At 36.8% G+C, this 13,836-nt stretch overlaps 1 protein-coding gene across 8 annotated transcripts in view; it reads right to left on the minus strand.

Moving 5' to 3' along the window:
* The window catches only part of RANBP17 (RAN binding protein 17), a 324,967-nt gene that overhangs the window by 114,319 nt on the left and 196,812 nt on the right, over window positions 1-13,836 (minus strand). The window lies entirely within an intron of this gene.

The following is a 13,836-nucleotide window of genomic DNA, read 5'->3' on the forward strand; positions in this document are numbered from 1 at the left end:
ATGAACGTAATACCTACCTTGTAATGTAGAGAGGGCTAGCAGTAATTTGGATACAATGCCTAGCACAGTATCTGATGCACTTTATAAATACTATTTTTATTGAGAATATCAGCTGCATATCTAGAAAATAACTAAGTTATAAAAATTAGGAATTTTCACTAAATTGTGCGATGCATTTCTTTTTTCTTTTTTAAACAAGAAGGGATAAGTAAACCATCATTTATATTCAATCACTATGCATTTGCTGTTAATGTATACACCATGGCTAAGTATCTATTTAAATTTAAATTTTGATGTCTGAGAGTAAGTAATTGGAAAGGGAGAAAACCACTTTCATTACATAACATAAACATACTGCACCTAAATTAAAAAGTAATAACTATTCTCTTGAGCATTAAATGGGAATATGCTAAAAGCACCAGGTTTTTAAAGAGCGGTAAGGCTTCCTGGCTTACTGTGAAACATTCCCTATCACTTTTAAAGCTTTTTAAAAAACTCCAAAATGGCTGACAGTAGGTAAAGAGAATATAAAAGCAGATGGTTCGGACAGCCTGAATACAAAAAAGCAGGTCTTAGCAAAACAGAAGCATTTGCCAGTTTGCCAACGCTGCTGGTTCCTGCTTCCACATCCCACTTGCGTCCTCCCCACATCTGCTCACTGGTGCTCATGTGATACATTCAACCGATGCGGAGGATGCAGAGTAACAACCTGCAAATCAAGAGCCTACTGAGATCTGTTATTTAAAAATGGAACTCCCTTTTCTTTGCAGGTTTTTCCTCACAATTTTAATCTTAGAGAGGTGGAAGAATTATCTTTCTTCAAAACTAAGACACGGTCCTTAGATTTAAGATAATTATTTTAACAATAACACAATAAAGGGGTATTAATGCCTCACTTATGGAACACATTAATAGAGATAGATGCAAACTAACTCAAATCTTAAACCATGTTTGCGGAATATACCTTCTACTCCCCAAGTACAATAACAGAAGAAATTGCTATAAGTAAGCTTCTAGAAACAGAAAGCAATCACAGCACCTTAACCAAACTACACATTATTTCTCACAAAATATCATACTTTTTTTGTTTTGCCTTTGAACAAACTAAGCTAGGAACTTCAAAGGAGAATATAATATCATTTAGAAGAAGGCTGAAAATACAGTAAGTTAAAAGAATAAAATGGACAGTCACATGGTGAGAGAACACAGATAGGAAACAGGGTTCTTCCCTTTCAGATTCGCTTACTGGTGTGAAATGGGATTTTGGAAAATCCTATAATGGACACTATGAAAAATGAGCATAAGTCAGATGTCAATAAAAAGGAGTAGTGTAAAAGATCTAGAATATCACAAAAGGGGTTAGGGATGATGAGAGTGGATGTTGGTAGGTATCAAACTAGAAAGAGACCTTGTGGAGGAAGTTGAGGTGATTTTATGAAATTGGTAAAGGCAGCATGACAAACGAGATGGCTCATTCATACTAACTGCAGAACCTATGGTCAGGTTTACTTTGATAACACTCAGCCGCCTAGTTGGCCCCTCTAGCTTTTACCCTACCCCTGTGGGTACTGGACTTCCAGGGACAGGGATGATGAAAATGATGATGTGGATGATACAAGCAGCCATCAGTTACTGAGTGTTTATCAGGCGTTAGGTACTTTATATGCCTTATCTCATTTAATCAATATGATAACTCTATGAAACAGGTGGGCATTAGCATCACAATTTTACCACTAAAGAAACTGAGGCGCAGAGAAGTTATGTGATGTGTCTTTTGAGTCACATAGTTTGTATTGACAGAGTAGGGATTTGAACCCAATTAAGAATAATGCCAAAGACCACACTCTTAACCAACTGCCTTTCATATATGATCATGAAATGCTCTAAGAAATATAATAGTTACATCAATACCAAATAGGATTAAACTATAAAATTTTTTACAAAGCACATATAATAGCCTCAGTCATGGGTTCATAATCATTTACACCATCAAAAAAATCACATTCTTTAAATGGGTTTTTCCATATAACATTGAAGTTCCATTAATTAAAGTAGTTTATTATCTGATATTTAATTTTTTTACTTTCTTTAGTTGCTCAGAAAAGATAAGTGCATCATAATTTCACTTGTTCTTCCATTTTCCATAGACATTAACACACAGTAATCGTAAATATTTACTGAAGTGTGTATGCCCGTCATTGTGCTAAACCAGGGTTTCTCAACCTGAGCACTATTGACATTTTGGGTGGGTAATTTTTTGTTGTGGGGGACTGTCCTGTGCATTGTAAAATGTTTAGGCGCATCCCTGGTTTCTATGTACTAGATGCCAGTAGCACCCCTCCCCCAAATTGTGACAAAGAAGAATGTCTAAATATCATCAAATGTTCTCTGGGAGGTAAAAATCACCCCTGGAAAGAACCACTGTGTTAAGCACTTTACACATATTTACTAATTTAATGCTCCCTTCTACCATGAGGTAGATGCTATTACTATTCAAGCTTTACAATGAAGAAATTGAGATGGAGCAATTAGGCGTATTCTCTGAGGCAAGAGAACAAATACTTGGTAGAAGTTAGGGTTTAAATTTGAGCAATTTGACTTCAGAACCTAGACTCTTACCCAGTACACTACACTACTTCTCTAACAAAATAAATTAGGTTTCCCAGCCCTGAAGGATTGTGAAGGATAGATTTTTTTTTTTTTCCTGGTTTAATGTACTACTACTACCCGGGGGGAAAGTTTTAAAAAGAAATATAAAGCAAGACCCACACTGCTCTAATTTCCTCAACTTGTTCCTCTTATGTTAAGGTGGCATGATATAGGAGTTCTTAACTTTTGGGGGATCATGAACTCCTTTGTGAATCTATTAAAGATACTGACCATCTCTCAGAAAAATGTCCATGTGCAATCCTTTGTGTGTTTGCACTTCCCCTACAGGACTGCTGGGAGGCTTCAGTTGGTTTTATGTGCCAAGCAATGGCACCTAGAGGCTACACAATAGCTTTGTGGTAATTCTATTTTCTTGTTCTGCTCTTTCTACAAAAGAAAGCCTCACCCACTCTCCAGTATGCTCTAGATTTTTACTGCTCATCATCTATGTTTCCCTTCAACTCTTCCACACACGTCATACACGCTTGGTCTTTAGCCTTTCTAGGTGCTCACTTCACCCCAATGCCCAAGATGAAAGGAAATCTCCTTGGATGCATTTCCTTACCAATGTTAGAGGGGGACTCATGAGTGACTGTTACAAGGAATAGAGAAAATTTATGTGAAATGTTTGGCATTGCATATTACAGGTGATTAATAAATGTTTATTCTTCCTCCTGGGGCCTACTCGACACCATATGGGATTTCTTCTGAAATGCTGTCCTTTGAGTACCTTGATAATTCAAGTAATGCTTTTCCCTGCCTTTTTTGTGGGGGAGGTTAGTTTTTAAAGGAGAGGTAAAGCATTACACAACCTCATGGAAACATTATGTCTAGGGAATAAAGTATAGAGCCCACCATGTGACTTTTAAGAGAATAAGCATGACATGTACTTTGGGACTGTTCCCCTTCACAGTTTTATTACTGTCATGGACAATTTTTGGTGTGAGACTTCCTAAAGCTGTATAATTGGGTTTTGCTTGTTATTTTATCCATCCTTTCTCTATAAGAAGCTATCTTTTTATTTTTGCTAGTATCAAAACATTTAGAAATCCCCAAAAGCTGTTCAAAGTTTAGAGGGCCAGGGAACACAGGAATTGTGGACACAAGTAAGGGCAAGTCAACTCTGGGAGCTTTTAGTATATGAATTGTCCCTAGGAATTTTTATCAAAGAAAAGTTTCTGTTCCTTTTCTGTGTTTTATTAAAGACAAAGGACTCTTGCTTAGCACAGGGTGAAACAGAGATTTTTATTTTTATATTTTTTAAAGATTTATTTATTTATTCGAGAGAGAGGGAGAGAATCTCAAGTAGAGCCTACACGGGGCTTGATCTTACAAACCCATGAGATCATGACCTGAGCCGAAATCACGAGTCGGCGCTTAACTGACTTGAGCTGCCCAGGCACCCTGAGATTTTTATTTTAAAACACAGGTGGTCAGGACGCCTGAGTGGCTTAGTCGGTTATGTGCCTGCCCTCGGCTCAGGTCATGATCCTAGGGTCCTGGGATCGAGTCCCACATGGGCTCCTTGCTCTGCAGGAAGCCTGTTTCTCCCTCTGCCTGCCACTCCCCCTGCTTATGTGCGCTCTCCCTCTCTGACTTATAAATAAATAAAATCTTAAAAAAAAATAGGTGGTCAAAGAGATAAATACAGGCTTACAGACAGAGGAAGGTAAGATGAGAGCTTACCCAGAATGTTGGTTGAGTCCAGAGTACAATGCCAAGAAAAATGGCCCCCAAAGACACACCGTTTGGGGCTTCTGATGAGAAAGAAAGCTTTATGTTTCTTAAGAGCCATTGCTAAGGTTATTAACTAAAATAATTCAAGCTAAGAAATCTGTGGTCACTTTTCTTTACACATAGAAACCCTGGTATTTGATGTCTAGCCTTCATAGCATATGCTAAAGGACCTCTTGATAAAACAACAGCCCTTTCGATTTAATGTCATGCAAGTATCACACAAATCATTTAATACTGCATTTAGTCACAAAAAAGCCAAGTGAAACATGAAATGCTCTCCCAGTAGGCCGCTTCTCCATACATCTTTACGCCTGGAGCCAAAATCTATCACAAGCAAGAACACTCAAGAGAAATAATAATATAAAAATCATGTGTCCTTCCCATTCTCAGTTCCCTAAAACCAATGCAGAGCACTCCATGGTCTGTGACATCCAAAGAAGATGATGACAAAGGAAACTACAAATTATCCTGTCTCACAGTAAGTCATAATGTCATTTCAAGTGAAGCAAAACACGAAAAGGGATTTCACAGAGAGTCAAACACTCAGTTTTAAAAGGTCCTCCAAATGTGATCTACGGTGTGTTGTGGCAGGCAGATACTCTCAAGGACAAAACACCTTTCACAAATCGTGTAACAGACACTTGCTGCCATTGGGGAAGAAGCCAGGGGTACCACTGGCAGATACTAGTGACACCAATAAGTGAAAGAGGCTGAGATGGCTCGAGGGCAACATACAGTTGGTATTTTTTTTCCCCTCCAGGATGAAGACACCGCCACCAGAATAACTTTTCTGAAGTACATAAATTATCAGTAACTCCTCTTATCTAGTTAAAAGTCTTCAATGGCACACCCTATTTCCTACAAGATAAAAACATCTTTCCCTATCAGGCTGTGGAGCACCTGGCCCTTTCCCAATGCAAGGAATAACCTTTCCCTTAACTTCCACTCTATTGCCCAGAATTGTACCCCACCAAACCTCTGACCCGGGCTGTCGGGCTTAGCGTGTCATGTTGTCACGCCTCCATGGTTTGTATTCTCTGTTACCCCGGCTGGGAATAATCACCCTCCCCTTTCAACCTGGCAAAATCATCTCCATCCTTAAGACTTAGCTCAAATGTAATGTCTCATGGGATATTTCTCTTGATTTCTTTCATATGGCACTTATAAACTTCCTTTGTCGTGCTGACCTGTCAATTATCTGTTTATCCATCTGTCTCTTCCACTAGTTTGTGAGCTCTAAGCATAGTAACTGGGACATAGCAGATACTCAATAAAAAAATTTTTTTAAAGGAACGAATAAACTATTGCATTGAAAATCCTAGTCCAGCAACTGAGATTACTTTAGAAAGGTAACTTGCTTCTCCAGGCCTTAAATTGCCATCTGTAAAATCAGGAAATGGTGAAAGAATGTTTTAAAGATGTGAAACCATTTTTTCAAATAAGAGTCAACCTGGAAGCTTACTATGAGAGACAGATTAAGGCAAAGTGCTCTGTCTGGTTCTTGGAAGTGGAAGATGACCTGCCAAGCTCTTTCTCCCATTGCCCAAAACCACAGAGCAAGCTGGGAAACTACTGGGCTACATATTTTATGATCTCTTCTACTTCTAATATTCTATAATTCTATGATGTTATTCAGTGTGTCAAAGAAACATGTACAAGGATTAAGTGGAAAAATTCCATTGTTCTATTGTCTTTTAGGAACAAAAACCTCAACTTAAAACCTTATTTTCCCCACAGTGGACTATCAAATCTGGACTTACCAACTGTGCTACACAACTGAGTAATTATGGAGCCATTTATCCCATTAGCTTACCAGATAAAATCAGGTTGTTTGTGACAATCATTAATTAAAAAAAAACAAAATGTTGCAATTGATCAAAAAATTTTTAAATAGGAAATAAACTATCAGGCCTTTATTACTTATGTCTAGAAAGAAAAGGTAAACACCTATAAAAATTTCAATCTTCATGTGCCTTTATAGTTAGTTTATGAGCTCCTGGTCTGAAATATTGTTCTTTGAGTCATTAGCCATCAGGGATGGTCACTTATTTTGAGCATTAATTTCCTCATCTCTAAAACTGATACAATACTTGCTTCACATTGTTGTTAGAAGGACTAAAGTAAATAAATTATCTAGCAGACAGACTGGCACATTGTAGGCCTTTGAAACAGTCTATATTCCCTAATGAATTAGTATTCATGAACGAAGAGAGACAAGCTTTTCTAGACTTCTATTAAGAAAAAAAGTCATTTGTTTGGTCATTGATAACATGACCACTCATCTTACCACTGGTAACTATGGAACAATTCCATATTCACAACAGGTGTACAATCTTATCTTTATCTATAAAGGGCAGAGAGAACACTGGTTGACTCCATCACCAACAGCGATCCCGGTCTGGGTTCTAAGGTCTCACCACACAGCAGGATCATATATTTAGTAGATACCCAGTTAGTGACATACAACTGTACATCTGGTCTCTAACAATATATATTTTTTTCTCAATCACAGTTTGAACAATTGAAACTACTTTTTAACAGAAAATCATATGAGAGGAGACCAGCCTTGATTCCAAGAATCATCTATTATCTTGAGAGAGGCTCCACAAACATTTTAATAGAGATACAGAGCACAGAAACCAAAAAGAGCAGCTTTATTATCATTACAAACCAGAAGCAAACCAATGGCCATGCCAGCTAGCAATTTAATACCTCTATTTCCAATATCAATATACAGGGAAGAGTCTGAATTAATGACAGGATCTTGTATATTCCAAACAAATTACATCTGCTGGTATTTTACCAAAAAAAATTTGAATTTCTTAGCCTTGATTTTACTCTGAAACAATGTATTTCATGCATTTTTTATAGGATATATACTAAATAGGTAGAAAAGAAACCAAAGACTTAGATAAAAATAGAAGTATACAAAACCGTGATGAATATGCCAACTATTCTATGGCACAGGTATTGTACAGCATTAGGTCATCATTCGTAACTTTCAAAATGAAATCCTGAATAAGCATACAACCTTAAAAAAATTGAGTGACTGGATTCAGGGCTGACAGTAGCAAAAGTTAGGATAGATATTCAGCAAATTAGTTTTGCAAAATAATCATTTTGATTTTAGTCTTCTCGAAATTAACCAATTCTCTAATTTAGGCTTTTTGTTAGATGGAAGTATGTATTTTGCATTTTTTGGGCTTCATCCTTGATAAATCAACATTACACACAACCTTCATCAGCTGAATTGTTACGTCTGAATAGATTTTCTTTTCAATGGGAAAGATATCCTGTCTTCATCGAGGGGAGCACACTATGGTGAAAGGTCGTCTTTAACATATTCATTTCCAGGAAGCAGCTATGCCAGTAGAGGAAAGAGGAGTAGAAGGAAAGGAACACTTTTGAGACCTTTGCAAATGTTTCTTAAATGAATGGTATAAGGAACAATTGGGTGGAAATGAGTAAGGGCAGCCTATCATGGGAATAAAATGGCCTTAAGAGCTATCCTAATATGATCAAATAGCCAACAAGAATTTCTGCTTTTCATTCCTTCGTTCAATTGGGATAGAGCACAGGGAGAAGACCTAGGTAGTTAGGAATATTCTGGACTTGAAATAGCTTTTCATAGCTTCATGACACATGAATGTACTTCCACAGTAAGGTAAGGATAGGTTGAAGAGATTCTTGGGTACAGCGCAGATGCCTACCTCAAATTATTCAGGATTTTTAAAAAATTGGGTATAATTTACTAGAATAAATTTCACCCTTTTCAAAAGTATACAGTTCTATGAACTTTGAAAAATGCACATGGTTGTGTAACTACCACCACAATCAACATATATATTAATATATCCATATTAATTATTTCCAACATCCCAAAAAGTTGCCTTGGGCCTCACTGTAGTCAACCTCACTTCTATCCCTGTACTTAGGGATCCCTGAGTCCAATATGACTTGTACCAAACAAGGAAATAGATAACTGACCATCAAAAGGGATTTGGATCAGACTTTCTTTTTTATTTTTTAATTTAATTTAATTTTATTATGTTATGTTAATCACCATACAATACATCATTAGTTTTTGATGTAGTGATCCATGGATCAGAGTTTCTTAAACTAGGGCATGATATGTTATCTGCTCTTTATAACCCAAATTCTGCTAACAGAAGAGATGGCTAATCTAATGTTTGGCAAATGTATTCAGCTGCAGTTTCAGTTCCACAAGCATAATATGGCTTATTCTTTTATTCATTTAATAAATGTTCAACTGAATTTGACAAACTTGAGCTTGATAAATACACCAACATCTGGCAGGTACCATGCCAGATGCTGGTATGAACAAAATCAAACAGGATCCCCATCCTCATGGAGGTTACAGTTCTAGTGAAAGAGACAGGTTAATCAAATAATCATACAAATAAACATTACTACAAACTATGAGAGATGCTGCAATGGCAATATAAGATGTTCTGACAGTATACACAAAGGTAACATAACCTGGGCTGGGAGTCAAGGAGGTAGGTCTTCTCTGATGAAGTGAGAGCTGAGGGGCGAGTAGGCATTACCTGGGTAAAAAGGGAGGGTTGGGAGAAATGGAAAAGAGGATTCCAGACAATGGAATTGATATGTACGAAGGCCCAGAGTTATATGAGAGTATGGTGATTCTCAGGGCCTTATGGGCCACTGGGCTGGTGAGGAAAGTGAGGGCTACATGCAGTCAGAGAGTAAGTAGGGGTTAGATGAGTAAGGGCTGTGTAGTAACAGCCTAAAAACAATGGGAAGCATTTAAACAGATGAAAAGATAGAGTAAGATTTATATTTCTGAAAAAAGTACTTTGGCTACACTGTATAAAATAGGCTGAAAACATCGCGTGGGAGGGCAAGAACAGTGGGGATTTGAGTTGGGAGGGTAATGTAATATCCCAAGTAAAAAGATGGTAACCTGAACTGGGGCTGTTGAGGAGACAACAGGAACAGACTGGTGAGAGACTTCGGAGGTAAAAAGATAACAGAATTTGGTGAGAGTGAGTGACAGAGAAATGAAATGGAAATGATTCCTAAGTCTCTGGCTTATGCCAGAGTGGTGCCATTCATTAAGGGGAATAGCAGAGGTAGAAGATCAGATTTATTTCAAGAAATACTATTGGGTGTCTATCATGGACCAGGGCACTGAGAATTCCCATTCAAGATAAGCACATAGATGAGTCTCATATAAAGGGATGAGAACCATGACGAGGGTCAGAGAGAAAGGATGTTCAAGACAACAGTGTGGGGCAGAGGGGAAGGCACGTCTAGAGAAGACTTTCTGGAGTTGCTAACTACACAAAATTCTTTAAAAAGAATTTAACTTTTCATGCTTTTCACATCTTAAATCTTCAAAAGGAGGTGACTATGTCTATGTCAAAGGGCTACTGCCCGTCAAAAAGGGGGAGCTGGTTGCTGCCTATTTTAGAAACTTTCTATTTCAAAATAATTTTAGAATCACAGCAAAGTTGCAGATATAGTACAGATGATTTCTGTATGCCCTTTACCCAGTTTCCCCTAATATTAACATCTTACGTAACCACGGCATATTTGTAAAAAATGAAGTTTTGGTATAATACTATCAACTAAACTACAGACTATTCAGATTTCACCTGTGTTTCCACTAATGTCCTTCTTCTGTCCCAGAATCCTCTCCTAGGATTCCATGTTGCCTTTAGTTGTCATGCGAAAGTTCCTCAGTCTTTCCTCGACTTTCAGGACCTTGAAGTAATTTTGAAGAATATTCGGCAATTATTTTATAGAATTTCTATTCGGATTTGTCTGATGTTTTTTCATGAATAGATTGAGGTTACACATTTTTTTGCAAGAATACCAGAAGGGAGTGGGTGCCAACAGATCTTATTACCTGTAATGTCAACCTTGAACTCTTGCTAGGTTTTTCCACTGTACAGTGACTACTTTTCCTCTTGTAATTAATAATTATTTTGTGGAAGATACTAATTTCCTTGTGAAAGACTAGGAAAATAATCCGTTTATACTTAAACTTATGCCCACTCATTTTAGCATCCATTGGTAGATCTTGTCTGCAACAATTATTATTGGGGTATGCTAATCGTGATTTTATATTTCCTTCATTCCTTCTAATTTATTCATTGGAAATCACCCAAAAGGAAGAACTTCCTCTTCTCTCCCACTTGTTCAACTGTATATGCATATCAGCATTAACTCATGGATATCTATCTTGTTCTGAGAGTTATAATCCAAGACTATCATCATTCATTTTGTTGCTCAAAATTATTCCAGCTTTGGCCAGTGGGAATTCCTTCAGGGTGGCTCCTGTTGGCATGCCCACATCCTTTTTATTCCTTCATTTTTTAAAGCGTCTCTTTACCTGTTGGCACTACAAGATGCTTTAGGCTCATCTGGCATCTTCCCAGACTCAGTCTTAAAAATCAACCTTTTCTCCAAGAAGAACTGATTTTTTAAATTGGAAAATGGTATTCAGAAATCAAGATCTGAGACCTAAGTATGTTCATTGCTATCAGGGTTTCACAGATTCTCAGCTCTTTCAATGCCAAAGTAAGGAATTATAAGTAGGGTAACTAGTGTTCCATTAATCTGTATGTCTAAATTTTTGCCAGTACCATAATCTAATCTCCTGATTACTCTAACTCTATGGTAAGGCTTGAAATTGGATGTGTGCATCTTCCACTTGTGTTTTTTTCCCACAACGGTTTTGGTTATTCCTTCTTCATGAGAAACCAATATTTTATATTTTATTTTTTACTGAAGTATAGTTGACACACAATGTTATATTAGTTTCTGATGTACAATATAGTGATTTGGCAACTCTATGTTATGCTATGCTCATCACAAGTAGAGCTACCATATAACACTATTACAAAGCACTGACTATATTCCCTGTGCTGTACCTTTCATCCCCATGACTTATTCATTCCTTAATTGGAAATCTGTACCTCCCATTCCTCCTCCCTCTGGCAACGACCAGTTTGTTCTCTGTATTTATGGGTCCGTTTCCGCTTTTTTCGTTCATTTGGTTTTTTAGATTCCCCATGTAAGTAAAATCATATGATATTTGTCTTTCTCTGACTTACTTCACTTTGCATAATTCCTCTAGGTTCATCCCTGTTGTTGCAAATGGCAAGATCTCATTCTTTTTTATGGCTGAGTAACAGTCCGTTATATACATATACACCATGTCTTCTTTATTTATCTACTGATGGACACTTAGGTTGCTTCTATATCTTGGGTATTGCAAATAATGCTGCAATAAACACAGGGGTGTATATATCCTTTTGAATTTGTGTTTTCATTTTCTTTGGGTAAATACCCAGTAGTGGAATTACTGGATCATATGGTATCTCTATTTTTAATTTTTTGGAGGCACTTCCATACTGTTTTCCAATGTGGCTGCACCAGTTTACATACCACCAACAGTGCACAATGGTTCCTTTTTTTTTCCCCCACATCCTCGCCAACACTTGTTATTTCTTGTCTTTTTGTTTCTAGCCATTCTGACTGGTGTAAAGTGATACCTCCTTGTGATTTTGATTTGCATTTCCCTGATGATTAGAGATGTTGAGTGTCTTCTCTTGTGTCTGTTGACCACCTGTATGCCTTCTGTTTTGGCTATTTTTGTTCCTGTGGCTTCCTGGCTTCCCAGATGATTTTTTTTTTTTTTTAAGAGATGGGGACGGGGCAGACGGAGAGAATCTTAAGCAGGCTCCCCACCTAGCACAGAGCCCAATTCAGGACTCGATCTCACAACCCTGAGATCATGACCTGAACCGAAATCAAGAGTTGAACACTTAACCAACTGAGCCACCCAGGCGTCCATTCCCAGATGAATTTTACAATCAGTTTGTTGATATCTATAAAAAATCCTGCTGGAATTCTAACTGGGAATACACTGAATGTATAGATTAATTTGGGAGAGAATTAACATCTTAACAATACTGAATCTTCTGATTATGAACTCTGTATATCTATCTCCTTTTATGTAGGCCTTTGATTTCTTTCATCAGTGTTTCATAGTTTTAGCATACAGATCCTATATCTATTTTGTTAACTTTGCACGAAAGTATTTGGAGGGGGTATTATTTTATATAGTGCTTAAAAAAAAAACAAATTTAAATTTTTCATTGGTAGGACATAGAAATGCCATGACTTTGTTTATAGACCTTGTATCCTAAAACCTTGCTAAATTCATTTATCAGTCCCAGGATCCTTTTTGTGCATTTTTTGGCATTTTCTATATAATCATGTCATCCGGGAATAGAGAAAGTTTTACTTCTTCCTTTCTAATCTGTACGTTGAAGAATTTCTCTGTCTCAGTGAACCAGATAGGACTTCTGGCATGATGCTGAATAGGAGTGGTGAGAAAGCACATCGTTGCATGATTACTGACCTTAGAGGGAAAGCATCCACTCTTTCAATGTTAAGTATGACGTTATGTTTTGGCAGCATTGATCAGATTAAGGGAGGTCCCCTCTATTCCTGGTTTATTGAATTTTTATTAAGCATCAGTGCTAAAAACTTTTTCTGTATCTCTTGGAACGATCATATGTTTTTTCTTCTTTAGCTTGATAATAAGGTGAAGTTACAGTGACTGATTTTTAAATGTTGAACCAGTCATGCGGGGATGATTCCATTTCATTGTGCTGTATTATCCTTTTCAGATATTGCTGAATTTGATTTATATATATTTTGTTGAGAATTTCTGAGTCTATGATCATAAAGTATATTGATCTTTTTTTTTTTTGGTAATGTCTTTGTCCAATTTTGGAATTGGGGATAATGATGACCTCATAAAATGAGTTGGGATATGTTTCCTTCTCTTATTTTCTAGAAAAGAAAATGTAGAATTAGGATTATTTCTTCTTTACATGTTTGGTAAATTCTCCAGTGAAACAATCTGGAAATAGAGTTTTCTTTATTGGAGGGTTTTAAACTATGAATTCAGTTTCTTTAATAGATAGAGGGCTGTTCTGGTTATCTATTTCTCCTTGAATAAATTTTGGTAGTTTAGGTCTTTCACAGAAATGGTCCACTTAATCCAAGTTGTCAAATTGCATTACTTTATTATTCCTAAAATGTCTATGGGATTTGTACTGGTATCCATACTTTCATTCTTGATGTCAATTTGTGTTTCTTTTTTTCTTGGCCTGTTAAGCTAGGTATTTATTAATTTTATTTATCTTGTCAACTAGCTTTTGATTTCAATGATTTTCTCTATTGTTTTTCTGTTTTCAATGTCATTGACTTGTGCTCTTATCTTTATTATTTCCTCCCTTCCTCTTGCTTTGAACTTAATTTGCTCTTTATTTTTTAAATCAGGGGTAGGCAATCTATGGTCCATAGGCCAAATGTGGCCCATGATCTTTTTCTATGACCCTTAAACCAAGAATGGTTTTCACATTTTTAAAAAGTTGTACAAACAAA

Source organism: Callorhinus ursinus, unplaced genomic scaffold, assembly GCF_003265705.2.
Source record: "Callorhinus ursinus isolate GAN/ISIS: 27379988/994484 unplaced genomic scaffold, GSC_fseal_2.0 scaffold3, whole genome shotgun sequence".
NCBI classification, from domain to species: domain Eukaryota; kingdom Metazoa; phylum Chordata; class Mammalia; order Carnivora; family Otariidae; genus Callorhinus; species Callorhinus ursinus.